This window comes from Lagopus muta, chromosome 2 (genome assembly GCF_023343835.1).
Source record: "Lagopus muta isolate bLagMut1 chromosome 2, bLagMut1 primary, whole genome shotgun sequence".
NCBI classification, from domain to species: domain Eukaryota; kingdom Metazoa; phylum Chordata; class Aves; order Galliformes; family Phasianidae; genus Lagopus; species Lagopus muta.
The window spans coordinates 83,538,298-83,563,162 of NC_064434.1; the positions used below are offsets into that span (position 1 = coordinate 83,538,298).

General features: G+C 42.2%; 1 protein-coding gene across 5 annotated transcripts in view; it reads right to left on the minus strand.

The window, feature by feature from the left end:
- The window catches only part of SOCS5 (suppressor of cytokine signaling 5), a 31,105-nt gene extending 7,114 nt beyond the window's left edge, over positions 1-23,991 (minus strand). The window contains exons 1-3 of one of the 5 annotated variants that reach the window (XM_048936113.1): positions 23,892-23,991; positions 2,310-2,399; positions 1,814-1,907 (exon numbers count right to left, since the gene is read on the minus strand). The gene's annotated coding sequence lies outside the window, so the exon portion shown is untranslated. Of the gene's footprint in view, positions 1-1,813; positions 1,908-2,309; positions 2,400-23,284; positions 23,418-23,599; positions 23,771-23,891 lie in introns of those variants that run through there. The other 4 variants (XM_048936112.1, XM_048936111.1, XM_048936109.1 and 1 more) reach the window with 4 other exon arrangements.
- Positions 23,992-24,865: the final 874 nt, after the last annotated feature.

Below are 24,865 nucleotides of genomic sequence, written 5' to 3' on the forward strand. Positions count from 1 at the left end.
CAAAAATAACTTTGCTAACTGAACACAATATAGTTGAAAAGGTGTCCTCAGCGTTCCATAGTTGTATAGCACTGACATGCAGCACATCATCTTGCAACACAGAAGAATCACCAAGAAAAAAAAGTGTTTGGGAAATCACAAACATAGAATTTATAAGCAGGCCCATTTATGTTTCTATTGCATTATTAAAAAAAATGTAGGTAAAACTGCAGATTTGTACCTGATAGACAGGAAATAAGCAGTTTTAAATGCCTCTTCACTTTAAGTGTCACATGTAATGTACAACTCCCATATAAGCTTATAGTAAGTAGCAATAAAATTCTGACCAAAAAAAAAACAACCAACAATTCAGGTAACTCTCAACAATGAAAACAGTTAGCAAAAGCCAACAAGCATACTGCAAGCATCAAGATATACCATCCAGAACTGAAAGCTCTTGAGAAAAAAAAAAGAACCAAAAGCAGTAAGATATCAGCAGAACTTAGAATTCTGAAGTGTCTGATACATTAGTAAAGCCATAGATACAAAACATTTTAAAACTGTCTGGCTTTATTACTTAAGCCGTGAAAGAATGAAAGAGCCCAGGGAACTTTTCTATCTTTAGCAAGGGCTCTTAAGAAGAAACCAGCTCTGCAGCAAAACCACAGTGACAGTGAAACGTGAAGTAAAAAGAGAAACATTAATAGTGTGTACTCTGCAACCGCTTCTTCAGAAACCAAGTTTGATAATTGGAACAAAACTGCCAAAAATCACAAGACTGCCCTAGGACACAGAGAAATAGGCTAATACTGTACCAAAAATTCAGGCAATGCCAAGCTAAATTAGATCTAATTAAGCTCTGAGAGAAGTGCTAAACTTAAAGGACCAAAACATGTCACCTTATTTAACTCTTAGTGAAAGCTGCTCTGTTCTATAGATATGGAAGCAACACTCCTCTGTTGTTGCAGTTCTTCCCTGTTAAGTGTTAGAAAGAAATCTAAAGCAGTGATTAAACTTCATGAAGTAAGGCAGATGATAGACAAGTAAGCAATAGCCCTGCAATGCAGTCTAGAAGTTCCTAAAATGCAGCTGAGCACTTATTACTGAGGCAGAATTTACTGAGATTGAGGAGGAGATGGAGGTACAGTTTACAAGAGATTCGTGATTAGATAATTAATTCAAAATTCCTCCTAACTGATATGTGAATGGAAAACAAAAGGAACAAAAACTTATCCCCCCACCTCTTGCTCAAGTACTTCACCAAAAGCACTAAGTTAGGCATCTACACCCAACTACATAAAGTAAACTTCAAGAATCTAGCACGGACTCAGGGAGGAGCGGGAAAAAATAATCAGATCTTAACCATATCTGGGGACTTTTGGCACAAGTTACCTATAACACTGTGCTAATGATAATCTCAATTACATTAAGCAGTCATTAAGAAGGAAGACACTTTTTGAAGTAGAACACTTTCAGATGGAGAAAACTTGCAAAAATAGGAAGCCTTACACATAGAAGGCACTCCAGAGTTCTCAGCATGTGTGAGTGAATGAACGTGAGCACATGAGCAAAAGATGTCTTGCTGATTCAAAAATTCTACATTAATCTTTCTGGGAGTTGTTTGGACCAAGTTGGTAGACTGAGGGAGTCTTAAGAGCAAAAGAAGTAATTACAGATCATGTAGATTTGTAGGAACCACTCAACCAGGTGTCATGCCACCACAGCCAATAATAGCTGCTGGTAGAGTGTCACAGATTGTCCACACTTACAGGGAAGCGTACATTTGATGTGCCAGCTTGTCAACACAGTATATATAAGGTTAAGTTCTACCCACTGTTCTTTCACATCCTCCATTTCTTCCTCTTCCAAGTCAGCAAGATACATAAATTTATCCCTGTGACATCTACTACCCGACTGTTGTTATTCAGCTGAAACCAAGAAACAAATTTTAAGATCTTGGGATGTGAAAAGGAAGAGACAATGCATTACCTCAATTCCCTTTGGAAATCAGACTAGAAACTGAAATTTTTGTGACAGTAAATCAGAACTGCTTTTCTGACCAGTCACTGCAACCGTTCAGCACTGTTCAGCAATGTATTCCATTTGAAAATTGCTTGCTATTCCTCTTCCTTTGCACTATTATACCAAAGTGTGTTTATGCTGTTAGGTGGGTTAGAAATCCTCTAGGCTTGCACGAAAGTCTGCAAAACCCAATTAAAACCAACCAAACACAAAACCACCACCATGTCGGCTTGACAAAATACTTTCCAAAAGTTTTAAAGTTTAATTACTTTTTATCATAGTTAAAAGCATGCAGGCATCTTTCTTACCCAAAAAAACATGAGCCGCTGTATCTTGACTTGAGAATATACCTCAGCATGAACTTGCTAGATTCCTTCTCTGAATTGTAGACATGATTACTAGAAAAAGAAAACACAGTATTTTTTCTTGTTAAGAGCTAACTTTGCACTTTGATACTTACAATCTGCTAACAGTATCAGAGGGATATTTCACTAATCACACTTTACATGGGGTAGAGAACTACTTGCTTATTTTTTTTTATATATATATATATATATACACACACATATATTCTTATGCTTTTAACATAAGAAAAAGGTTTCATAAAACTTCTTCACCCATTGAACACATCTGTCAAACAGAATCTAGAAGATCCTCAAATGAAGCTTTAAGAAATAAGAGCAGTGTCACAGCATCTGGATCACTCAAGTACCAGGCACAGTGGGCACACTCAGGCTTGTAAAAATGGTTTCCCCACATTTCAGTTCCAAGCCCAAAGCGGCGGTTCCCAAGTCGTGACTGGCAGTGCTGTCAGATCACCTCATACTGCCTCCCCTCCTTGTTTTCAGCTGCTACATCACATCAAAAGGCAGCTAAAAATATACGCTTTTCTAATATTACTTTTCCAGGTAAGCAACTGCTGTACTTGCCACAAGGATGTTATATGATTGTGAACCAAGAGAAAAACGAACCACGATTCTAAAAATGGGAGAGTGGAATGCAAGACAAGTTCTTTAGTGAAAGAATAGGTCAGCACTTCCCTAAAATAACGACCTATTGTTTTTCAGAAGTCCAAGAGGTATGATGGGATTTTAGTACAGTATGCTCACGCCACCGTCAACTCTAGCAGGAACAGGAGACAACCTGCTTCTTCACATTAAAACCAAGCCTACAACGGTGTTTCCAGTTAACAGGAAACAGTGAGAAGCTACACTAATAGCTAATAGACACAGATCAGAAACAGGGTACTTGGATATCATGGATATTTACTGGAATAAGAAGTGTAGTACATGGATATCAGAAGTTATTGTTCCTAGGCAGAAACTCCAGAGTAATGACAGACAAGTACTAAACTTTATTGCTTTGATTCACCTGCGGAAGCACTAAAAATGATGAAATGCTTTTAAAACTATGCTATACTACTGTACTACTAAAAATTCCATAAAAACAAACTTCCCAGGGAACAACAGAATTAAAAGCACTAAACTAAGTCAAAGGCAGATTTGAAATTCTTTCACAGCGTTAATGTTTATTTTCCTCCCCCCATCCATTACATTCCTAGCAGGTCTACAATACACAAGACACGAAAGAGTACTGTAGGTTCCAGGCAAAGCCAGTTATGCTGCTGCACTGCACACTAACCTTTTCCATTCATTAAAAACCTAAAGAGTACACAGAAGGTTATCTTGAAATTTCATGCTTAACTTCTTATTTTAAGATTTAGTGCCATTCTTATACCTCAGCTGCGCTCAGAAACGTGAGCAGTCAGGGCTCTGCTGTTACACCACAGGAGCAGGCAGTGACAGCCTGCTCCACCAGCTGCCTGCTGCTTCCACCATGGGCTGCTTGCTTCAGGAACCATTCTTTGCTATTGGAAAACAGTTTCCTGAACTCAGACAACCATCTCAGTTAAGACATCTTGCATTAGAATAAAACTTGAGTCATTCGTGAAGTATTTTATATTCCATTTAGTGATTGCAAACCAATGTGAATCAATGTGCAGCAAACTTGTGGTTTCACAGATCTCTTGTGCAGCACCAAGGTCCATAAAATACAAATTACTTCTAAATAAACTGGCCCTAAAACCATCCCAGTATCCCAAAGGAGTGCTGTCCGAGAAAATCAGATTTGGAAAATACTATTTCAGCCTGAACAAAATATAAACTCCATCTTATCAAAATCCACAGTATGAATTTTGCAGACCACTTTGCAGATTTTCCCAGAAAAATTTATACTAGAGTTTCCAAAACCTCTTTCCAACTAAAAATAATTTCTACCTACCCTAAGCTGAGCCTAAATTACCTGAAATTTATGCCAGAGATGTGCTCTGACCATTCTTTCCAGAAGCACCATTCTTTCCAGAAGCATCACAGCACCTTGCTACAGCTTTCTGCTCATGACTTCCTAATAGGAACACTCCTAGAGCTAACATACTTGCATCCATCTTGATGTTACTTTACTTGAAAACTAGATGATACATTAAGTTACATTCAAAAAACAAAACAAAACAACCCACCAACAAACCCTGAACTACACCATCTACCCAAGGTTGTAACTCTGTAGGTAGAACACATTAAAAACATGGCATGCCTATTTCCAAAACAAGTGCCTACAAAAATCTTTAGCTCAGCGTTTTCACACTATGACAGCTTCAAAACACTGAAAGGCAATGATACAAAGTCAAAACAATCCCTAATGTGAAGGAAGGAGAGAAATCGGAGTCCTCTCTCTGCATGCTGCTCAGCTCACTGCTAGCACCAGCACTGTGAGGGCACACTGCCCAATATGCTCAGCAACACTGCAGCACACCACCTAGGCCCACAGAGGGAGAAGTAAAAGGAACGGAGAGAGGAAACAGCTACTGTCTGAACTGTCCCCTACTTTAAAGCGATTCACAGAATCACAGAATTGTAGGGGTTGGAAGGGACCTCCAGAGATCATGGAGTCCAACCCCCCTGCCAAAGCAGGTTCCCTACAGCAGGTCGCACAGGTAGGCATCCAGGCAGGTCTTGAACATCTCCAGAGAAGGAGACTCCACCACCTCCCTGGGCAGCCTGTTCCAGTGCTCCGTCACCTCACTGTAAAGAAGTTCTTGAGCTTAGCAAGTAACTTAGCAGTAACGAGAGACTCCATTAATGAAGATATTTTCCTTCATTAAGGCACTCTTGCTGAAGAGGTTACTGCTGCCTTTGCATGTTGCTAAACACCAGCTGCAGTAACAACGCTGCTCACATCACTCCTCAGCTCACTCAGCTGCAGTGAGTAACACTGGCCAACACCCACCATTTGAGGGAACCCACCTGAGGAACGTACAACAGAGTTACAAGGCAATTTTCTCCTTTTCAATACACATTCCAGTAATAATGAATTACTGCTGTAATACTAGAAATGACATTTCTTAAAAACAACAACAAAAAACAAAAAACAACAAAAAAAAAAAAACCAAAACAGAATAAGTTAGCTGAAGTGGAGCCGAACATTTCTGTACACACAGACACAAAAATGCAGCCACAACAGCCTGAAGAACCAATCTGGAGAGCTGGAAAGAAGAGGTGGTTGTTATATGTATTAAAATATAATATCCATATACCTTATATATTTTAACAGACACAGTAAAACAGCCAAGTGCCTCAAGTTTTCATGAAAGTTTAACTGGGGCAAAATCCTACCATTTCTCCTAGCAGGCTCTGAAAACTTCCCGGCCACCTGTGCTGGACCTGGTGCAGGACACAGCCTGCACACCATGTGGGATGAATCAGGCTGTGGAACCGATCCTGACTAAAATTAGCTATCAGAGTCTCAATCTTTTGCTACATCTTGTTTATGACTTTATAAATATTTGTGTTAGCACAAGAGAGGAGCGGATGAGTAATAAGCCAGACAGGGCAATACTGCTTCCTTGCACATCAGCACTGCCATACTCTGCTCACAACATCAAGACCTGAGATGGCTACTTTGAAGAGTAATTTCAGCTGAAGCCTGTATGTTATTCAGAAATGGTTTTCTGGCTGCAAAGGGAGATTAGGACTGTATTTAGGATACTTCTTTGAATGTTGAGGTTGAAAATTCAGCCACTGAAAACATTCATTTCAAAAATAAAATGCTGAGTCAGCTCGATGCACCCTGCTAAAACAGTGAAAGCTACAAGTCCCAAGGACTTAGGCTGGCAGACTGTCAAGTCAAAGAAAAATAATGGCATTTGTCATTGTTTAGATTGAAAGTAAGAAATGACCTCCTTCTCAATACAAATTCACAATGAGTGAAGCACATACTCAGCTTGCATAGCTGATGTTCTGCCAGTTTCTTTCTAAGCAATCCCTTGGCTACTTCAGAAATACCACCCCAAGGTATTTTCTGTGGGACAAGCTCTTCCACCCCCTTGCTAGGTTTTGGGACTCAAGAAAGTGTCAGGGCTATGCATGTTTAGATTATAAAATATCATTCAGCTGCCATCTATTTCCTTTCTTTTCACAAAACTTAAAATCCCTACAAGAGAAAAGCATGAATGAAGAGCAGAACACGAATAACACTGTACCAAAATAGAGATGCTTGTTTCTGAAGTACTTTTTTAATTATACAAGACTAGCAGATAACGATACAACTGTGATGAACAGTTTTTAGCATTTCTAATAACAGTTTAGCATTTCTAATTACGTAAGGATCAGAGAGCTGCACACTGCAAGCATAAGTTTCAGATATTAATAAAGAAGTAATACTGCACAGATCTACTGAGAACACTGCATACCAATAGATATCTAAGGCAGAGAAGCTCTGGAACTTCAAGGCAGTGGTGTGCCTGAATTCCAGGTAAAGACATCCTCAAATTAATTGTTAAGGTGTTACTAAGAGTGGCCATCTGAATAATATGTAAACCCACACAAGCAACATCACATGCAAGCATTTTCCCTTAAATGACCCCAACACACCATAAGTACGCAACTGAGCATAATGCCACCTTCATAGAAAAAGAAGAGAAAGCATTAAGTTAGCTAAGGAAGCTATCCACTATGGCAGAGAACTCTAGGTGACCTACCGAAATGATGCCTTCTTTACTGCTATATTTAAGCCTCCTCGATCATAAGCTGCCAACATTTTTGGGTTTTTCTGTGTTTGTTTTTTTTTTTTTTCCTTTGTTTTTAAACGTGTGCAGAATAAATAGCTCCAGTCAGAGCTGAGTTAAGCACAACAGCCCTCTTCATGACCTCTGCAAAAGCCATTAAAAGTATTCTTAGAAAAAGTTACAGAGCTCTCCTCTAGCAGGACAAAATTCCCTTCTACTTTTAAGAACACTAACAAAGCATATTCTTTGCTATCAGGTTCTAAAATACAAATAAGTCTCCAATTGCTGTAAAACAATCTAATGGCTGTTTGTCACATCAGGGCATTCCATAACACATTGCGGAAAAGCAACTTTAATAGTTCTGCCTCGATAAAGCAAAAAGGAAGCACAGCTGAAAAGGAAGGATGGGTCCAGCCTCATATACATATTCCTTACTAGCACAGTAGAACATCAATTTTCAAACTGAGCAGTATTACTTCTTATCACTTTCTCCTACAATTTTCAAGACCTCCACAGCTTGCCTAATGCCTCTCCCTCTTTGCAGTACCTTTCCCAACCTCCTTACAGCCCTCTCCATGCACCCAACTACATCCCATGTTACCGTGCCATTTTACCCAGCAGAAGACCACATTAGCTAATACTAGCAACCTGTCTGACACCTCAAAAGCTGTTAAAAACAAAGCTCTACTAGTTACTCTCCAGTGATGTATCTACAGCAGTGACTACATCAGAAAAACCGTAATGATATTCATTCTGTTTACATGAGTTAAGGAAAGCTGCCCTCCTTTCAAATTTGAGTGCAATGAGTGAAGTTCAAATGCCTCTACAGCCCTAACAACTGAGAAGGGTGACAAGCTGAGGCTGTGAACTCTTTCGATCTGCAACTGAAAACATCAGTGTTATCCTGAAAACTAAACAGAGCCAACATGCACTTCAAAAAGAATTTTTCACTCTCAGTTGCTCAGTTTGTAAGTTTGGCATTGGTGTCGCAAAAAGTCCATACACCCTGGGCTTTATGGACAGTATCTGTCTTTTTCATTCACTGATAACATTAACAGGAGAAAGCATCCCACAGTAGCAATGTTATATGCACATGCAACAGACAACAAGAAAGCTCAACAAAAAATCTACAACCAAAGAGCTGTTCTTTGCAGCACCATAAATGACTTGGCAGGCTTAAGGAATATGAACCACATTAGCTGTAATTTATAGTATTCTGATATAAACAGATAACCAGTATACTGGTCCATTGTGCCACTGCAGTACTGAAGACATAAAGTTTCAGGCTAGGGGGAGAAAAGCACTGAAGCAGCGTGGTGCCCTGTCTAGCTGTGGCCATGCACTGCTGTCAGGCAGAAAGGTGGTCTGGGATGGGCAGCTCCGATAGCACCCACATGTCTACAGAATGACCTTCACAATGATTCAAGTCTCAGTTCACATTCTTTAATGCCAGAAGTTTAACAGGTAAACCCTGGTGCCACTGGCAATCTTAGATCAGTTTCTGTGTAAAGCCTGTTTTCATAAAACATAAGTGTATCAAAATGCAACTGTGCCACAAAACCTGCAGAGCATTTGGCAAGCTAGGAGTTAAGCCCCTGCCTAGGCCTACCTCCAGCTGCTGTCAGCAGTCAAACGTGTCAGGAGGAGCTCTGCCCTGACAGAGCTAATTGGCAGCAAGCACCTGCCTTCCCAGGCAGGCAGGAGTAGGTAAAAGAATACAAACCCTGCAAAGCAGAAGCAGCTGGAAGGCTGCCAGGAGGCTTAGCCTGTTTCATACTTTCACTGTGATCCACGGGCAACTTCATCCTGGCCTACAGGCAGCCTGAGCAGCAGAAAACTTCTCTGCAGCTTTCTCACTGCCAGGGGCAGGTGCCTTGCCGCTGGGTGCAGGTGAGCTCTGTCGCAGAGCACACAGGCTCATACTGCAACACCAGCACCCATAGGAACCAGCATTTCAGCAAGTCTGAAACCATGGGTACCACTGGAACAAAGCCACCCCAACAGCTGTGGAGAGCACAGTTTTTAATCAAGCACCCTGCATAAACAGTTGTGCCACTGCTTTAGCCAATCATGATGTTAAACAGTACAGATGCACAAGTCCATCAGCAATCTTTAAAAGGAAAAACCTCAATGGAATGAGATTACAAGATACTAATGTTACAATTACTGCTCTAACAACAAGAAAAATGTTTCTTAGTTGATAGCACAGCAAGAAATTAAACAATTTGCAACACTTGCCCTTCTTCTGTATTCTGCACCTTTACACAAAGGCAACATTTGAGTTTGCACTCAGAAATAAGTAACTCTTGATGCTGCCAAAACCATAAGACCATCACTTAATACATCAGAGGCTGAATAATCACTGATAAGAAATGCCAATCTCTTTCCTCTCTAGAGTATCTATTACCTCAGTCCACCACAACTGAGGCATTAACTAAAGATTTATCATTATGTCGCTGTGTTATCTTTCAGGAGCCGGATCTCATTTCATAAGATACAAAAGAGGTGATGATGTAAAGTGTGGCTGTACCTTTCTTCTTGGCCTTACATAATGCAATCAGCTACATCAAAACCATCTGAATGAAATGCCTGTTCTGGCACAGAAGCATTGGCGTACTTAACAGAGTAATCCCCTATAGGATGAAAGTTTTGTAAGAGAAGACTAATAAGACTTACCCTATTTTGTCCTGAATCAGATTCATAAAAGCAGAGATTCAGTTGTGTGAATGGCTTAAGAGAAAGCATTTCATGCAGAAAGAGCTAGCGGCACTACATCAAACTGAGCAAACCTAAATCAAACAATGACTACCAGATGATGAACTTGACACGAGCATTTCCATGAAGAAAAAACAAAAAACACACAAACCCTCAACCAAAAGAAACAAACCACGAAGAGGTGACTGATGCTATTCTTCCATATCAGCTTGAAATGATAAACTATCCTCTGTGCAAAAGAAACAGAAGAGTACAGGCCTTTCTTGATTGTTTCTCATTCACAGTTTAGATACAGCCAGGACATCCCAAGGGTCACTGTCCATGGCAATTCACCTAGCACCATTTCACTGCTGTTATAAAGGAGATGCCTACTTCTCTCCCATGCCTTTGTATCTGTGCTAATATTCACACGACCTCTGTTTTTACTACCTACCATAAAGGTACTCAATTTTCAACTGAAATTACCTTGCTAGATAGGAACAGAATGTTACCTTGGGAAAAGAAACCAGAAGATGCAAGTGATAATGAAGCCAAGAGAAGCTTCAGGCTCTCAAACCAAGAGCAGAAAGAAGAACCAACTCTTCCAGCAGCAGTGAGCTATTAATACTGCTTTAGCCATTTCTGTGAAACCTTATCCCTCACTGCTAAATCAAATTCTTATCTTAGGAAATATGTTTTATTGAAAGAAAGTCACAATTTTGGAGCAAAAACATGAAAGGAAGCCCTAGGACATAAGACTTACCTATAAAAATACATTTCAGAAGATCCAGTAATCATGCAACTGTTAATAGGATAAGCTGGCAACATCAAAATACAGCAACTAGTCCTGTTTCTTTCAAATAAGCAATATAACTTACTGAAAACACCAAACAACCTGCAGAAGAATTTTCAATAAAACAGTGTCATGATTTCATCAAAACCTGCTCAATAAATGACTTCAGGGAGCTATGATCCTTAAGTGCCTATGATAAAAAAATAATTTGATTCTTAGCTTAGAGGATACAAGTCTCTTTATCATTAGGGCAGATGTGGCACTTCCTACATTTAGCTATTGTCACAGCACAAACATGCAGTGATCACCAGAATGAGAACAGCAAACTGCCATTCCTCATTACTGCCTGGAAGTTTCCTGGAAAACCTCTGATTAGGCAGAGCTTCAGCTCACCTCCCAAACCATTAGAGCTGAGAGGTCTGAATAAATCAAAGCTCTTTGAGAATTTCACACTGATACCCAACTCTTCTGCCTTGGATCAGCCAACAAGTCTACAAGTCGGGTGGAGCGAAGGAGGGGAGAAAACATGAAAACAGCATCCAGTGTTTGAATTGTACAGATGCTTGGAAACTTCTGATACCACTGCTGTTGGTGGCACACAGGCTTACAGAAGCAGCCTGTAGGTAACTTGAAATTAGCCATGATTTGAAAAAATGAACATTTATCTTCCTAAGAATTTTGCTAACTAGTCTTCAGCAAAGCCTATCTGTGCTTTTCTCTACTGAAGAAGTGTCAAAAAGAAACTCTTGCCCAATTTGGTACTGTCCTCCTGTGAAGAGGCAGTGTGCTCTGCCTCTGGCCCAGAGGAAAGGACAGCAGTAATGTTCATGGAAGGTTTTCAGACAACTGTAAGTGTCTACATAACAGATGAGGATTTTGCTTGAAAAACAAAAGGCTACTTTATGCCAGATGGTATCAACAAGTAATGATGTTTTGCCCCAAACTATGAACTACCCACCTAAAAAGCAGCAGAGAAATTCAGCCTAATCAATGAGCTTCAAGCCTTCTTTCCAATAAGAGTGATATTACTAAAAAAAACCAAACCACTAGAATAGAATAAAATAAAATAAAGATGAAACCATGGCTGTAAGGAGTAAGTGAGGGGCTGATGGGAGAAGAGGAGGAGGAATGGCTCCTGATTGATTTCCTGATTGATTCTGGAGCTGGCACATACTAGATCCGTCTTGAGATTTTCCTCCTTGCTTTGTGCCATTACCACATCCCCACCCCTCATATGACTTGGGGGGAGAACTCCTTTCTTACAGTTTTAGCTCCCTGCCTCTGCACAGCTCACTGCAGCCTAAAGATGCACTTGAGAGGAAAATCCTGCTGAGCACACAGACTGCAGACAGTCTCCACAGAATTCCATACAGAAACATTGGCATGTCAAGATAGAAAACTTACAAAAGATTTGGCTCAGTTTTGGCAGATTTTCATGTAAAATTTAAACATTACATCTCTGCAGAGGTCATCCACTGACAAATTTTAAACACTGCTCTGGTTCAGAGGTGCACTACAATATTTCAAACAAAAGAATGCCATTTTAAAAAGGCACAATTCCTCTAGTTCTGTTTCTGGAAACAGATGAAGAATTACAGCTGAAAGTTTTAAACAAAGTTAAAGCCAAGGTAAAATAAAAAAAGCATAAAGTATTTCAGTCCAAAAGACTGCAGCTGAGCAGTTATAAACAACTAAATACAGCATCTCTTAAATTTCTAAGACTTCCTATCAGAGACACTATAACCGTAACTTCCTCAGAGACACTATAACCAATCTGAAAATCTAATGGCACTCATCACTCATCACTGAAAGAATCCATCCTATGAGCAGTGCAAAAGATGTCTATGCAGAGTAGACAAGCCTCCTTTTAGTCTGAAGATGAGAAACCTTCATTTCAACACTAAGCAAACACAAGGGCCAGAAGAGGTTTTTCTTCACTCTTCTGACCCTCCTCCAAGCAGTCCCAGGCATCCTGTTTAACTTCAAACCATATGGAAATCACAGAAGAACAGCCACAGCCACTGACTCTTCACCTCAGTTACCACTGCTCTACTTCCACCAGGGACAATTTCAAGTGATATGAAGTACCACAGTATTAGAGAAGGGCATTACTTGCAGCCACCCTAGGATCAAACAAGGCACCACTACCACTGGCTACTGCTGATATGCTGCATGCTTCAGCTCAGCATCAGACTCCACACCTTGATTTTCCACCCAGCTCCTCCTTTACACTGTGATGCTCTCCTTGTGGCTGCTCCTCACCAAGGAGGCTCACCTCCATCTTCCTGGTACAGACCCCCACTTATAGCTGATGTGTGCAAATACACAGTTTGTTCCTTTCTACCCACGTCCTGCACATACAGGATAACTTGAAAATACTTTTGACTAGCAATTTTCTGCATGCTTTTCTTTGACCTTTGGGGCTGGCTTCTGTAAAGAGGTAGTAAGTGATTACATTTAATTACTTACACTGAGGTCCTCATCCCAAGATTCAGGCACGAGCCCCCTGAGAAACCCAAAGGTATCCTTAAATACCTTTTGGGAGAGATTCATCAGCTGTTACATACACACACTATAGCCTTCAGAATCATGCTACAGGATACAAGCTTGGTGTGGGATCAGGGAGCCTTATTTTACCAGGTAAATCAGTTATTAATAACCTCTGAGAGATCATGCCAGAATTTCCCCAAACTTCTCATGCTGAAGCACAAGCTCTTCCCACTAAAGAGCTAAATGCATAGTTCAACTCTAAAATCAATAATAAAAGTGACTGTAGAATACATACGCAAGGCTAAATGAGTAGCTGATGAGGATCAGGAGCTTTGCAAATCCTTTAAGCAGAGGTGAACCCGAGGTGTGCTACGTTGGTAGGCCTACTTTGTGAAATGCTATAACAGAGAGGTACACAGTTACCATTCCTTTCCAGATCTGGCTTCCATCACTGCACAAACCAAAACCAAGAATCTTTGCTGATATGGCTGTCTCTATAACACCGCTATAACTCCTGCCATAAGCAAGACACGAGGGCTTCTGACGGCAAAGATCAAGGCTAATGTCATTCAGCTACATGTGCAAAGAGTTTACCTTTCGGTCACATCAGCACTCAGGTGTTTTTAGGAAAAGTGCACACTGAGCACTAGGAAAACTTACAGTGACTGATGAAAATGCAGAAATAAGAGATCCTTCAGAACAGAGGCATCTGCTGAGTACTTTTGCACAGTATACAACAGCTGAGATGTTCCATCCTGCCCCAGAGTAGGATGGTGCCTCTGTAGCCCCTCTGGGATGCTGAGCCGCGCACACAAACTAGCAAGGCCAAATAAAAGAAATTCCATTAAGCTAGTGATCTATGATGTCAGCATATTCTTAAAGCATATTCTTAACAACTGTTAACTTACTGCCTTCTCCAAATTCAGAATAACCTGAAAGAAAACAGCATACTGTGCTTTAGAGCTGACAGCCCAACCCCACTGCTGGGGGGAAGCTTAGCAGCTGTAGACTTCATATTAAGGTTTTAACATCTACTTGCTTCTAGAAGTTGTAGAACTTCCACAAAATTACTATCGACTTCAGTTTGTTTTTTAACAAATGAGCTATATCCTAATACATTTCTCACTAAATTAAAACAGTTTCACACTTCCTTGAGCGACAGCTCAAAGTAGATCTACAAATGAGCGAGGCAACAGCTTTGAAACCTTTCCTAGCACCTACTCCAATGTTTGACTTTGGCAGGAAAAAGGTTTTGACTCCAATTTTTGTTTCATTAATCCACAGCCACATTCTTCATCGAAGGACTGCTGGAAAAACTCAACTTGCTGGAAACAGTAACTGTAATCACTGACCTTCACCAAGTTTGCCAAAATTAAATTGCAAAGCTCTAACTTCACAGCACAAAGAAAAGCATGTCTGTGAGTAACAGAAACCGAGTCAAATTTGTGAGATCTCAGAAAATGAGATAGGAACAGCAAATTTACAGGAATAAATTGAAAGCGTTCCCTGACCACAAGTAAACCTCTACATTTGTACTGCATGACAAAAAGGGCAGAACTACTTCGTTGTACATCACTGCTGAACCAAACACTTGCCCTGTAGAGCATAAGATTCAAAACATGGAATATATTTTTATGAAATCTGACAGACATGACCAAATTGTAAACCACAGCTGTACATCTCACCTCCTTACAGAACACCCTCCTCTCTCCACATTTTTCAGACGCGCTTCACTTGCTGCTATCTGGGACGCAACATGTAGGACCACCAACCTCCACATTCAATGCTAGAATGGAGGTTGGTGGCCCTGCATGCGGCAAGGGGGGTTGGAGATTCATGATCTTTGAGGTCCCTTCCAACCCTGGCCATTCTGTGATTCTGTGATTCGGAAGGGGAGAATTCTCTCAGTGTATCTGCATTTCTTGTGGAAACCAAGCGTCACTGCAGATGCCCCATTAACAAACCTGCACGTGAAATTATACATGCTTCAGTCAATTATGAAACTGGCAAATCTGGATTCTTTCCCCTTATTACAGGCTTTAAAGCAAACACAGGAATGACACAGTCCTGGAACTATGCATAGATACACTGTTGGTATGCCACTTTTCTAGCATTGAGATGATGAGCTTATCCTGATACAAAATTGATTCACATTTGACTAAAGTTCAAAATATTCTAGAATTAATTCACAGGCTGTGTGGATCTTTCACAGCCTTTGTTTCTACAGCCAGCCAGGAAAAATTAGGTAATTATTTGCATAGATGAAATAAAATGTGATTTCATAACACAATTTTTGAGTCTATAAGCAAAAACTTACAGGACTAGGATCAGAAGTCATTTATTTCTTACAAGCCATTTACAAAATAGTATAACAGCAAATCTTCAGCAAATCTGTTGTCAACTATGACACCCAGCAAGAATATACTTTTTCCCCAAGTATGCCAACTGTATTACTGAAGCAGGGCTGTGAAGTGACACTGGAGCTCACTGCCACTGAAGACTTCCAAATATCAGTTAAATATGGATCACGTCAAAAAGATTCTTTTTCCCATTCTTACAATCCCAATCAAAACCAGTTGCAAAAAAAAAAGAAAAAAGCTAAACAAGTTTAATCAAGAAAAAGACAGTTTTGCCTGAATTAGCTACATTTTTATAGCCTGCAGTAGAACAAAGGGATTTCCAAATCCACATGCCATACTAAGTCCAAACCTTAATCTAAATACAAGACAACTTTCTCAGACAAATTACTCCACTGGTAGGAACCTCAAGGCCCCTAAGCCTCTCACTTACTCAGCTCAGCTATCAAACAGTCAATATCTGTCCTACCAAATTACTGATAGCGAAACAGAACCTGTGCCCAGCGCACTGGTCATCAGCCACGTGTATAACCAACTCTGAGTGCAATTACTTGAGAATTTTGAATTTTAGTCACATTCTGAACCAAAGACTAAAAATCCATTAACAGAGGCTTCACTCCCAAAGGAATCTGAGAGAACAAAACAATCTCATATACATGTAAGACTGACAGCTCTGCTGACAAAAACACTGAAATCTTCTACAGATGCTCCAGAGCCCAAGGAGTCTAAAGAAAAAACTGCAGCATCTGCACATGAGAACTGCCACTGGTCGAGGCACACTCATGAGGCAAAGCAGTTTTCTCACTTCTTACCGTACAACTGTGTCAGCAATTTATAATACACAAACCCAGATTCACTCGTTAATTTCGGTAAAGGGAAGCAGTACAGCAGGCCAAGCTGAAAGACTTCATTTTTATCCATACAGGTTTTACTAGAATACAATTCAGTGGACATAAGAATGCCTCTAGGATCATTAATACATTAGAAGAAACCAACAATCCCAGTGGTGTAACACAGGATGACTTAAAAATAAGAAAAAAGATAACGATGGCAGCTTTGAGTCAAGATAGAATTTCGTCTGCAGCCAAACCAAGACATAAGGCTCTGATGTGTCAGTAAATACTAACAGTCAGATCTGTCAGGCCGATACTTGGTGCCCAACACAGGATACAAGAACAGAAGAAACATTTATCATCACATCCCCAACATCTCTCCCCAGTGATGGATCAGGGCCTTTCAAACCCAGAAGCATCACCTCTGCAGTATTAGGAGGAGGTTTTTCACTCAGAGGGTGGTGAGGCACTGAACAGGTTGCCTAAGGAGGCTGTAGATGCCCCATCCCTGGAGGCATTCAAGGCCAGGCTGGATATGGCTCTGAGCAGCCTGGTCTGATGGCTGGTGACCCTGCACATAGCAGGGGGTTGGAACTAGATGGTCATTGTGGTCCTTTTCAACCCAGACCCTTCTATGATTCTATGATTATTAGATTAAAATTTCTCTTAATATAATCTCAGTCTAAGTTATAGGTGCAGGACAAATTATGTACAATAAGAACCAGAGGTCCCGTTGTTAAATGCCCTGCCTCTATAAATACAACATTCAGACTCTAAGAATGATAGCTCTGAGGAACTCCAGCAGATAAGCCACTTAAACACTTCTAATGATAGAGCTGGTCTTATATCCTAGTTTAAAATTCATTCTATAACCACATGAAACCAAATTCTGACAATCATTATTAATAGCAAGTCAAGGCCTTGATAAATGAAAATAAAGCAAAAATCAAAGCAGCTCATGCTTGTTGCCAAAGCTTTAAAGAACATGAAACAGAAAAAAGGGTAGAAATTACTGGTGAGAATGTGCAGAATACCCAAGGAGATGGCAGCAGAGCATTGCTAGCTGGATTCAAGACTTTATTTTTTGTTCTTACATCCCTGGTGCAGCCAGATGAGAGCACAATTGCAACAGCCTGAAGGGGCAACAACCCCAGCATCTCTCTGCATGCTCTCCCTGCTCCCAGATCTGCTCCAGCACCCTGAGCTGCCCAGCCTGTTGGCACAGCTCCACAAACCACTGAAGGGGAATACCAACGTCTCTCTTCTGCTCAAGCCATCATCTCAGCCATCTCCTTTAAATGCTGCTAAAGTGCACCAAGTGAACTGATGAAATTAAAAAAAAAAAAAAACACCTCTTTAACGGTTTAGAAAAAATACATAAATACTCTTCTAAGCAACAAGACCAATGAATGAGAAATCAAATTTACCAAGCCTAAAATAGAGTAGGACACAAGTGAAGAGAAATGGCTTGCATTGGAAGGGACCTTAAAGATCATCAAGCTCCAAAACCCTGCTGCAGGCAGAGCCACCAACCTCCATACTTAATACTCAATCAGAATGCCCAGGGCAAATTTTAAATGAGAAATGCACCTTGATAGAATTGCCCTTTTAATACTACTTGTACATCTAAAGTAATTTAAAAACCTCACACCAATTTTAAAATGCTATGTGTATTTATTTGAATTCTACTTCCTATTCAAGTGAAGCTTTTAACACAAGTTTAAAAAGAAGCATGTAATTCTGCAACAGAAAAGTGAAAATTAATGACCTGAAAAAACAAAGCATCAACTAAGCAGTGAAAGTCCTTATTCCAATCCATCTCACAATGCTTCCACACCACTCTGCAACCTAAAATTCACTCTCTTTGTCCATACGCTATTTCAGAGGAATAAGAGACCTCTTGCTGCACGACTGAGATGACTAAAATACCGCTGTGTCTGCAGAGGCCAGTCAGATGTAAAAGCTCTCCAGAAACAAAGTTCCATACTGGGGTACTTTTTCCATAAGCGAGTCAGTCAGTAAATCAAACTGTCTCATAGACAGACCTTGCAGCAAAACCCAAATCCTACGGGAGGCAGGCAGAGCACACAGTTAAAAACAAAGGCAGATACAACCCAACACACCAACAGTTAGAGATGCCTTGGCGAGGCAGGCCTGGTGTGCAAGCTCTGCTCAAGAAGTAGGGTGGTCACAAGTCTGCCCCCATCAGCATTTTCAAACTCATAGCCAAGTTTCACAAGGAAGGTTTTGTCAAAATAGTTTAAGCAATCTCTACGACCTACATCTCTGCTGTTGAAGGACAAGCGTTTTAAGAGAGAACCTTGATCAGTTTCTGTTGTAGTCTTGATCAAGCCCAATTCATTCAACTGCAGACCTTGAGCTTCCATTACTTTAAGAGAATCATCTAAAAGTTGCTAAGTGCCAGGCCTCTGTATCCCAGAATTACAACCTTAGTCCAACAACTAACATAAAAGTCTCAAGTAATGACATCCAAATGATTTTACCTGTGTGCCACACTGGTTTCTGAGTTACGACCAGAACTTATTCTGCTAGAAAGATATTTTACATTGCTTCTAAGTTACTTAGATTGATAACAATCTTTCCAGTCCCATTTCTGTAGGTACACTCCAATCAAATTTCAAAGTGTTTCCCAACACTGGACAAATTTCCTCCCCTCAGAAATCACTGCTTGCAATAGCAAGTATTGCACTACAACCATATTCTAAGAATGTTCCACACATCTTCAGCAGAGAATCCTCATTACAAAAACCTGGAGCTAACAAAGAAGCCTTACGGAGTACAATGAAACCCACCTTCTCATTTGCTGCACTGTTTGATCCTTCACCAACTACTGCAGAGACCCAAACATCCACGTGAAAGGATTTGTTTGAGCACTTCAGCTGATAGCTCAGTGTGTAACGCTCAATTGTTACCATGATAATCAGGAGCGTACTTTATACAGCTACATGAGGACACTGAAACATTTTCCTTAACAAATACTGCTTTTCTGGGCAGCCTCCATCTCTCCTTCCTTCTCATCCCAACCTTTCAAAGATAGGCTTCGGACTGCCCAATGCTCCCTCCAAAGAATTCAACCACAGGTAAAAGCAGAGTTGAGGAAGGCTCCCATGTTATCCAGGAGATCAGGACTAGCTGCAGATCCAGAAGAGGTTCCTGACTACAAATCTCTTTAACTAAATCCAGCTGAGGCCCATGAGCAGATGAAGCAGTAAAATTACTCTTTCTTTCTTCCAGATAATTCTTCAAAGGCTTTTCTACCATACAAACTAGTGCAGACTACGCAGAACCACACTGAGTTTTAGCCAACCTCTCTCACGGCCAAAAATATCATCCACCACCACTGCACACATTTTCTTACTGAGATTTTCAGAAGGTCTGCATAATCTCATAACCATGAAGTTAGTGAGCCATTACATATTTCCTGAAACTAAGCTGCACATTAGATGATTCACCAATTAGTGTATTCATGAAGCTTTAAAAAGCAATCAAAATTTCCTTTATGTTGAAAAATTTAAGAAAGATGTCCAGCTGTATGCACGGGGAGAGCATGTGGGCTTTTCTCCTTAACTAACAGCTACATTAGCTGGTGAAAAATATTCAGTGTGTCAGAGTTAATTTATAGAGCTGACAAAGTATAAGGGCTCCAGAAGGTATAGCATACATTTACTAAACTTTAAATACAATTTTTAAGCTAGATATAGCTCAAAGATGAAAATAAGCAGCCCAACAACTAAACCACTGAAATGGGTATCATTTCATGGCACTTTTTATTTAATGGAGCATGTGTGTTTCAAACTAGCGGACAGGTTACCATCGCAGCAGAAGAGCTGATAATCCTTCTGATCCCATCAATGGAAACATTTTTCTGAAGGAGGCAAGCACCTCTGGAAGCCAGCAGACACCTCAGCACGGCGCAGCCATGACCGTGCAGAGGGGAGGCACAGCACATTGCTCAACACCACCAAGCACCCAGGCCTTAATGAAGCCTCCAGGCATAAATACCACAACATAAATACTAAGTGTTAATTTCCCCTTAAGGTTGAAGAAATTACCCAGCAAAGCTCTTGGGGAGGCAGGTCAAATAGCTATCTACTTTGACAGCACTCAAGAATTATTTAGCTATCTTGCTTGTTTTAGGAGCCAGCATTTTAGGACTCACGGTGAAACCTTTACATCAAAGGTTCTTTCTTTTACTCTACAAAGCCAGACATGCACACTTTAGCAAAGAAAAATATATCCTTTTTAGACTATGGCTTTTGTCCTCTATTCATAGCAGTAAATGAAACTACTTTAAGCCCTAAAAATCATGTATCTACTGAATGGAGGACGCATGGAGTCATCTGTATCCTGTGAGGAATCCACTAAAAACCAAGCTGTTCAGCAGCATGCTATCACAGCACAAGCTAGTTTACAGCAATCATCACTACCCTCTGATGAGCCTAAAATACATCTCTTGCTTAACTATAAGCATGAAGAACAAGACCAGAAAAATTCACGTCACACCACCTTGGAATATTAGCCCACTACAGCAACATGAATTGCCGCATCAAATTGGACAGCCACCTTCTAGAACCTCGCCACAGAGTGACGGGTTTCATATGTTTCAAAGAACACGTTAAAAAAAATCCTGTTAAAACACAGTTATTTCTAATCTCTTCCATCTGCTCTGCCTTAGATGTACCTGCCATCAATACAACAGTAATAGAAGGGAAACTCTAGCTATTCCTCCAAAGACAACACGAGCCATTTTTCCATTACTCTCATACATACGAGGTCATGTCAAGTTTCTGCATGCTACCAGCTGTCTGCATTCATTGCTTCGTTGTACTGCTAATGCAATTCTGAAACTAGGGTAGATAAGAGACATTGAGGCAAACTGGAAAATCAGAACATATTTCAGTAGCTCAGTCCATCAGGTCTCAAACTCGCTTTTTCTTTCTTGTAGCTTCTGTCAGACTGACAGGGAATGCAACCTAAAAGTATGCTTAATTCACTCTGCCATAGTTATTGATGTACAGACACAAAAAGAATCCAATCTGCTCTTACACAACCTCCATCTCTAAGGCTACTGGTTTGATATCAAATCCACTCAAACGTCCTACTTTGCAGTGAGTGAATTAGCAGATGTTAACTTGGAAACTCACCTCCTTTCAATAGTTCACCACAGCTACCTATCTCCTCTCAGTATCTCACAATTACAGCCTCAAATGTCTGACAGGGCTATGTCAAGGCTGAGGGAAGCATAACAACTTCAGTAGGAAGCCTTTAACGGCACAAACCTGCACAGTGCAAGATAACATAACTTAGTCCCAAGATTCCTACAGATATAAGACATTTTAACTAAGGAATAGCCTTAACATCATCTGTGTGCACTGTGACCCATTAAAGACCTGAACTCAGAAGAAGGTATGAGAACTGAGTGAACAGGTTAAATGGCATTTAGGGCTACGATGTACTGCATGGTGATTACCTGGTGACACAACCCTAATTTCCCTTCCAGAAGTGGACTTAGGAAAGGACATTCCATCCTCCTCAATAACGCATTGGACTCAAGGCTTCTGGCACACAAATTAGAGTCTGAGTTGACAAATACATTCTGTGGGGAGGAATGGGACTAAAAAGACCTTTGTAAGAGTAATCTTGGAGTAACATTCCTGAACTGAAGTTAACCAGGTTTACATGAAAGGATGTTAGGAATTACATCCCCATTATGTAATTCCGTAATAAATTAAAAAAAAAAAAAAAAAAAAAAAAACAACGAAAAACAACCAACAAAGCATTTCTAGGAAGCCATGTTAAGGCACTGGTTCTGTACAGAAATTCACACTAAAGGTAGCGGCCACTGACCAGCCTCCTTCTGGTGCTGGGCCTCAGCTCACACAACAGCAGCAACATTATTAAGAAATAAAAGCACCCTGAAATGCAGCTGTTTGCCTCTAAGAGAACTCTACATTTAAAAAATAAAAACACAGAGCATGTTATGATTAAAAGCTCAATAAAACACTGAAATGTATCTGAAGCATTTCAAGAGTTCTCATAGCCATGATGACGTCAGCGGCAGTCTTCTTTCTGCACAATATTCTAAGTCTAGGAAAGACCTGTCAGGGCTTTCATGCTCACCCTGACATCGAGTGCACACATTCAAAGCACCTCTCTCCTGATGGAGACAGATCACTTTGAGATCCAGTCTCCTGTGCACATTTACAGCATGTTTCTTTTTGAAGCGAGTTACACAAACACAACCCTTTGGAGTACTTTCCATTCATATAACCACCCTGCAAATAGTTCACTTGGGCTACGTTTACCCTAAAAACATTTTCTTGTTGCAGGAGCACACCACAGCAACAAGGAACTTCTGAAGTTGTCACAGATATGGAAAAAGCCATATCTTTACCAAAGCAGGCAATGTCACCACCAACAAAGGAGTGAACTTGAGAGGAAAAGCGCTGGATTTCTCATCACAGGGCTGGCACAGCACCAGCAGGGGCCATACCCCACACGACAGCAGTACGGGACCCCATACACTGGTTAGACGCTGCATACAAACTTGCTAATAAATTACAGTTTGCAATCACGGGTACATCGCGTAAAAGCTTTTGAAACAGAGGGGGGGAGGAGAGGGAAAGAGAAGCACTCCGTAGACACTCGGGGAACGTCAGTGCAACCTCACCGCATCCCGCGCTCCCAGGAATACACGCCGGGATGGCCCCCGGGACCAGATTCAGAGCAAGTCCCGAGCTGCGAAGTTAGCAACGGCAGAAATAAAGCCAGTTATCGCTCCAAGTCCCAAAAACCGCTCGCAACTCGGACTTAGCGCAGACGCCCCAAGTTTCGCCCACCCTCTCGCTCGCGCGGAAGCAGCCCGCTGTCCCACGCACACACATCAGGGTTAACGCGATGGCTGCGCGCCCCAAGGCGGCTCTGCGGGGCTGTTCCCACGCGCGGCTCCGTCCCGGGCGGCCGCCGAGCGCCACCCGCCCCCTCAGGCCGCGCCGGGCCCGCGGCTCGCCCGCCCCCACCTGCCGCGGCCCCTCACCTGCACCGCCGCCCGAGGCGGGCCCGCCTCGACCCCGCCGCCTCTAGCCGCGGCGCTCCCGCCTTCTGGGGGACGGCCGGGCCCGAGGGAGCTGCCCCCACTCGGGGCGGCCTCCCGCTGCCCGCCGTGTCCCGGCCGGCCGAGCCCCGCAGCGGCGGCGCCCGCCCGCTCCTGCCTTCTCCCGGCCGCCCCGGGGGCCGGCCGCTCCCCTCCTCCCTCGAGAAGCCGCGGCCTCAGCGGGGAGCGGCCGCCTCCCGCCGCCGGGGGGCGAACGGCGCGGGTCCCGGCCACCGCTCACCGGCCCGAGGCACCTACCGCTGCGCCGCGGCGCGGACGGCGACGCCTCAGCGCCGTCCCGGCGGCCCCAACGGCCGCAGCATCCTCCGCCGCCTGCCGCTAGGCGAGCACGGTGCTACCGCCAGAGCCCCCTCCACGGCCCCCCTCCACCGAATGGAAAATAGTTCTCGGGCCCCGGAGCGGAGAGAGCGGGAGCGACACCTCAGTAGCCAATGAGAGCCAGCCTAGTCCCCCGCAGAGCCAATGGCAGCGGCAGGCCGGCCGAGGCGGAGCGTCGCGCAGCCAATGAGGATGCAGCTGTCGGACTGACCCGCTAGGATGGGTTCGACGAGCCTCCATTGACGACCATCTTGGAGTCGGGCGCGGTGCCCAATCTGGGAAGGGGCTCGTCAGCGGCCATTTTGAGTTCGGGCGCGGGGCGCGGGGCGGGGCGGCGTGACGCGGCGGCGCTGTGGGGCGGAAGCGGTGGCTGCGGGCAGCGCCCGTCCGGGTGCGTCTGGCCGGGGCGCTGTCAAAACGCCGGCAAGTGCAGTTGCTGCGGGCCGGTGGAAAGAGTCCTTTCTGCTCCTCGCAGGCTCTGGTGGCCGTACTGGAGCTAGGGTCAAAGCAGACTGAGCCAGAGCTTAGCCCGCCTCAGCCGTCCTGATTCTGTAGCGGTATCTCCAGGACACCTGAGAGCTTTTGCTCCAGAAGCATCAAGTCACAATTTGTACTTTCTGCAGTTACGCCGTACTGACGCTACTTGTACAGCACTTGCATAAATCAGTCTTACTTCAACTTTCAGACTCTCGGTTTTAATGACTTCTGTGGCAAACATTCATTTTTAATTTTACTGTGCAGTAAATATTTTCATGCTAGATACTTACTGCCTTCTCACCAGTATAAAGTTTTATTAACTGCAGACCTTAAAACCCCGGATTTGCTGTCTCACTTCTTATTCACAGAGCAAATCCTTCTGATGTTTCTGTTTTTGTCAGGATTAAGGTACAGCTTCTGCTAGAAAAACAGCAGTTACGCTACAGTTTCAGCTAGAAAAATAACAGTTAATCCCACACCCACAAAGATGCTACCTGCCTGTAACCAGAGCCTCATCAAAAATATCATGAACACTTCAATATCATTAAATATATTCAATATGTAGTGCATGTGTAAAGTTTTATGTTCTCAGACAGAAGTAATAAAGCTGAGAAAAATCTTGAACCTATTCATAAAGAATAACAACTTCAGAGAGACCATCAGACCTACGCTTTAGAAATCATTGCTGCCATTCTACAGACATTCCAT